Here is a 6,000-nt window from a genome sequence, read left to right as displayed (position 1 = left end):
TTTTATAATGGGGCAGACAGGGAGGGTGCTACCATAACCCTACCCCTCACCGTGACATCACTAGCTCCACTGAGTGCATTGTGTTTGACATTGCATCTCTGAGCGAAGCACTCTCAGCTTGCATTATAAATGCTGCATCCAGATACTATTGAAACACTATGACTTATGGTTTGGTCTGCCTAATTAAGTTTTAGAGCAAAAATATTGCCTTTTAACTTGCATGACTACCAAACAAAATTTCACCAAGTAGGACATGATCCTGGAACAACATTCTGATCAGCCAATCACAATTAAGCGATATGTTTACAGTAAAGTTTAGGCTTATGGTTAGGTTTAATGGTTATGGTTAGGTTTAACTTCCACATGATTGTTATCCAATTATTATTCCCCTGTGATTTTGGGAATAATTTACAATTATGATTGGGTTTAGGGGTAGGGAATAGATATGGATTCCATTTTTGAACAAAAATGATGTTCCAGGATCAACGTATATGTTAATCCAGGATCACATCCTAACTGGCATAATCATGACGTTCATGACAATATGGTTTTAATTCTAATCTTGAAGAAAGACCTCAGAAAGGTATGTAATCTTTGTTGTCTTTTGTCAGTAGCTGTCATTTTTGTAAAGCTGTTATACGTACAGTAGTCAACATACGAAGAGAAAATAAATGTCAAAAATCTTTTTGAAAATTGTCCTAGAACAAGAGTGGGAGTTGTTCAATAGTTTAAGGGCAATTTTAATGAAGGGGGATGATCTACTTCAAATGTTGACTCCTGCATATTTCCATTCGATCTGCTTAAGCATAACCCTTCATGCTTACCTGTTTAAAACACCAGCTTCGAATGTTTTCACTCCATTGAATGAGCGTTATCAGCCGATGTATTTGGGCCAGTAGGGGCCTTCTGCGCCTACTAGTAGATTTAGAAGGCTAGAATCAGCTATATAATAGAGAAGACTTTAGATCGAAATCTGCTTTTATATTACTGTGACGGTTGGGGTAGGTGTAGATGTTAATAAAAAACTATTAATGGGAAATTTAATAAATAATATAAATCATTCTCGTTAACTTCCGTCTGTAGCCATATGTGATCTATAGCTGATTAACCATGTGGATGGATGATAACAGCCTTCTGAGCCTACCAGTAGAGGTCAAATCGGCTGATTTAAAACAAAATGTCATACAGAATTTTGACAGTTTGATTTAGTCAAATTAAATTTTGGCATAATAAACCACACAAAGCATGTTTTAATCAGCCTAAGAGAGCCTTCGTGCGGTCTAGAAAAGTGCTCACTTACTACAGCTGTGAAGTATGGGAAGGCCCTGGACAGCTTTATTCCCATAGTCGCTGTATGCAAGTGTAACTGGTTTGCAAGCGGCCGCTCTCTTTGTACTTCATGTCCTGAATAGAGCACAGAGCTGGAGTCAAATGCGGCTGATTAATGCGAGGATGGGATGTTGGTTTTGTTACATGGTACAAACTCGCCGTCACAATCCGCTCTTTTATAGCAGCGTTGCTCTGTTTTTATAAGCTTCTCTCAGATAGATTCCTGCTGTCATGGACGGGGATGATGTTTTCTTTGGCCAGACACTAAATGTTTGAGATCTTCTGCTACACTGACGTGCATTAACAGTGCTGTGATGAGCCTGGTCTTGCTGGTGTTAATGCCCCAAAGGAGTGATGCTCGCTGAATCAACTTCAGAGGATGAAAAACCATGTCAGGGCAGGATTTACTCGAATATATTGAAATACCAAAGGTGAGATTAGTAAAGCAGATTAAACTAAATCTGGAAGAATATTATTTATGAGCTGTTTTCATCTGTAGGAGCTGTGAGGTTTCTTTGACCCAGTCTTACGGCTGTTATTTACGAATAAATGGAGAAGAGAGTTTGATTTACAGCTCAGTTTCATGCACCGTTATCCCAGTATTCTCCACACAAGCCTGTCCTTCCCCAACTGACGGAGATGGACTCCAGTAATAAAAGCTGCCTGCCAAAACCTCAGTGAATTCCTGATGAAGGAAAGAATGCAGCAGGAAAAGAAGCCACATTTTCTTTCCTCCATCTGACTCATTGGGTTTTTTTTTTCCTCTTGAAAAAACATAAAACTGTCCTATCCATTCTCTGCAATTGTCTTTTTTTTCCTGTTTCACAATTTTGGCAGGAAGAAGTCCTCCAAATGCTTCAGGCTGGAAGAAAACATTGTAGCAGAAATGAGTAGTTTTGCATCATTTTGAATGAAGTTAAATAACTCGGTCTTGTTATTAAGAGTTCGTTTGATTTGTTATTGGTTTTTAATGGCCTTTTAGTAAGGAGATTACATAGTAACTATTAACTTTGACATTTGTCTTAGTAAACTTTTATTAAGATTAATGCTTACCTCCTTAATTCTTGTTAATAGTAAGTAAAGATGTTGGGAAGGCTATGGGAGTTTAGCTATGGGACAGGATTAATGGTTATAAAATGTGGTCATAAATCACATATTAACGGCATTTTGCATAAGTATTAAAAAACAATTTGCAAGCTAATAAGCAAGTTAAAACTTAAAATCATTCCTCATACTAAAGTATTATAATTCTTTTGTTTTATGATGTCTGTTTTAGACATGCCGGTGCTTTGTCTGAGGAAACTTGAAAAGTTTGGTTTGATTAAAATGAATTATGGTGAAACTGATCTATTACTGTGGCTCATTTGAACAACTCTGTCACTTTGGTACACAAGTGGACCAAGACCTCTAAAAACATTGATCTCCATCTGTTTCCAAGTTAGCTCTGGTGTGGTTCAATTAAAATATAAACACAATATGGACTGGAGACATTTTAACAAACCAATATCAGGACTTGATGTCCCAAGTCGCAACATAAAGTGACAATTCTCTTTTCATAATTGCAGTGTGTCTGAAACAACTCCGTGCAGCAAATCTTTATGTAGTTCAATTTCTGTTTTGGAATTGTTTTGGAGATCTTTTAAATGGACTGATTAAAAATGCCATTACATTTGTTGTATTATGCCCCAAGTATAGGGAAAAACAACTACATAAGCATAATAAACGAAATGAGGTTGTGGTGGTGGATTTCCCAAGAGAAACAAACAAACAAACAAATAAAATGTATGCAAAATACCCCCTATGGTCAACTACCCAACGCAGACACTCAGTTGAGAGTAATTGAATGGATTTATTGTAGGTAAAAGTAGCAATTTAAATGAGCATCTCCACTGGCCAAAATAACAAACAAAACAATCTGCAAATAAACTAAGTAAATAAAAGTAAATAAACTAATTAACCTGTAAATCCAGCCTGGTCTCATGAAAAAACATAAGTATTTCTGGCTAATTGGCAGTGTGTGGCTAATTCATAGGAATTCGTAAGAGTTCAGTCTACAAAAATGCCAACTCCGACCTAAACCCAACCGTCATTGGGTGATGAGCAAATCATACTAAATTGTACAAATTAGATCGTACGAATTAGATACTAAATTAAAAAGTTACGAATTACTATGAGATTGCATTTGTAAATCTTTAAAATAAAAAAAACAGAAGCTTACCTTCGTCCCTGAACATAAACAAAGTCAAAAATAATCAAAATGAATAGCGAGGCCACCCCTACAAGCTCAAACTCTCAAAAAGTTGCATGAGGACATTTTGACTATATGTCCCGATCAGATTTTTTTGCCCTCGAGTCCGAGTCATTTGATTTTGAGTATCCGAAATCCGATACCAAAACCTGATCCGATACTTATATAATAATAAAAAAAAAAACAGATCCAGGATGTTCCTTATTTTTTATTTAATTCATCTTGTTTTTACATTCAACAACTCTGTGAACAAACAGAGCACTTCTGTTAGGGAGCTTGAACAATCAAGTAATAAAAAACTTATTCACTAATATAAACAAGTATAAAAAAAATCTATATAAAAACAAACTTAAAATACCCGGCAGGCAATCCCAAGTTTACATATCTCTGCTATGACAATGTTGTCATCATCAACTTTATAATACCTCCAGACCGCAGACATACTCTCGCTTTCTGCTTCAAGCTGCTTCAGTGTTTGGGATTTAACCAATAGTATCTCTGCAACAAAGTGATGTCATGCCGCACGCATTGCAGTTTCTGTGTGAAGTCAAGAAAGAGGTCTAACTGTGCCACCGATACTATTGATGTGCTAAAAAATTATGAGAATATATATATATATATATATATATATATATATATATATATATATATATATATTTACAGTTGAAGTTAGAATTATTAGCCCCCCCTGAATTATTAGCGCCCCTGTTAATTTTTTCCCCAATTTTCCCACATTTCTAAACATAATAGTTTTATTAACTCATTTCTAATAACTGATGTATTTTATATTTGCCATGATGACAGTAAATAAAATTTTACTAGATATTTTTCAAGACACTTCAATACAGCTTAAAGTGACATTTAAAGTCTTAACTAGGTTAATTAATTTAACTAGGCAGGTTAAAGTAGTTAGGGAAGTCATTGTATAATGATGGTTTGTTCTGTAGACTATCGAGAAAAAAACATAGCTTAAAAGGGCTAATAATTCTGACCTAAAATTGGCTTTTAAAAAATGTAAAACTGCTGTTATTCTAGCTGAAATAAAACAAATAAATAAGAAAAAATAAGAAAAAATATTATCAGAAATACTGTGAAAATTTCCTTGCTCTGCTAAACATCATTGGGGAAATATTTAGAAAATAAAAAAAATATTTCAAAGGGGGGGCCAATAATTCTGACATCAACTGCATATATATATATATATATATATATATATATATATATATATATATATATATATATATTCGAGCCCTGATCGGGAAGTAACATCCAATTCCGATCGAGTCTGAAAATGCGTGATCGGCCAGATATCCGATCATGTGATCGGGTCTGGACATCCCTAGTTTTGACAATAATAAAGTTTGGTCATCGGCTGGAGGGCTAGGAAATCCAGGAGCTCTCCACTCCCAGCAACAGTCGCACCAAAAATGTACTCCTTGAACTCTGCCGGAAGTTCAGTTTTATAGCTCTCCGCAAACAGCAGCCAATCAGAACCTGGACCACGTTAACATGAGAGCCTATAGCATAAGAAATAACAACACAAGAAGGCGAGACAACAACAAACAAAAAAAAGCATTCAACTCACAACAAAAATAAATAAATAAATAAACATTAGTCGCAGCAGTTGGCAAAAGTAACATTATTTTTTTGTTGTATTTTATATTTTGGTTCAGTCTTAAAAACAATGTGTGAATCGGTGCTGAATGATTAGCTTTTTTGATCCACATCAGCCAACAAGTGTGAACACTTTTCAGAGCTGTAGTGAATGTACAAGGGAAAGCAGTTGTGTTTGTTTTGCTGTAACGTGTCAAAGGGGAAATGTCTCATTACACAGTATCAGAGACAAAAGGCAGGCTGCAGTTTGTTTGGCTTGTGAAGTACGTCTGATAATTAGTTTGAGCTGTGGTGAAGGAAAACTGCGGTTGTGCAGACAACTGCAATGCACTGGGAGGCTCAAATGTAACTCTGTATTGGATTAGAAATCACATTCGAAAACACAGGAATCAAAAGCTCTTTGTTCTGTTTGTTTCTTTGTCGTCTTGCTAATTCACGAGCTTATGCTTGATGTACAGTTATATATTAATTCTGACAGCTTAGAAAATAAATCTGAGGCTATATTTTTGAAAAGTGAAATTGTGGCCACATACTTTGTTTCATATTTCAGGACGACCGCTCTAATCATGAGCAGTGGTTTATGTTTAGTGTTAGTCATTCGAGAACAATCCAGCTGTGGAGACAGAGATCCACATGAGTCTGTTCCCTCAAGTGGCTTTCAGCCTGTTTCTCCGGTCACTCCCAGCGTGCAAACTGCTATTGTCATTCTTATCTAATCCCAACACAACCCTGTTTGCTGTTCAGCTTAGCAGTGTGATTAAAATGCAGAGGGAAAAGAGAATTCAGCATTCACTTAAAGAGATAGTCCA

The sequence above is a fragment of the Danio aesculapii genome, chromosome 14 (genome assembly GCF_903798145.1).
Source record: "Danio aesculapii chromosome 14, fDanAes4.1, whole genome shotgun sequence".
NCBI lineage: Eukaryota > Metazoa > Chordata > Actinopteri > Cypriniformes > Danionidae > Danio > Danio aesculapii.
The sequence above is the reverse complement of the archived record's forward strand: the minus strand, read 5'-3'. Positions refer to the sequence as shown.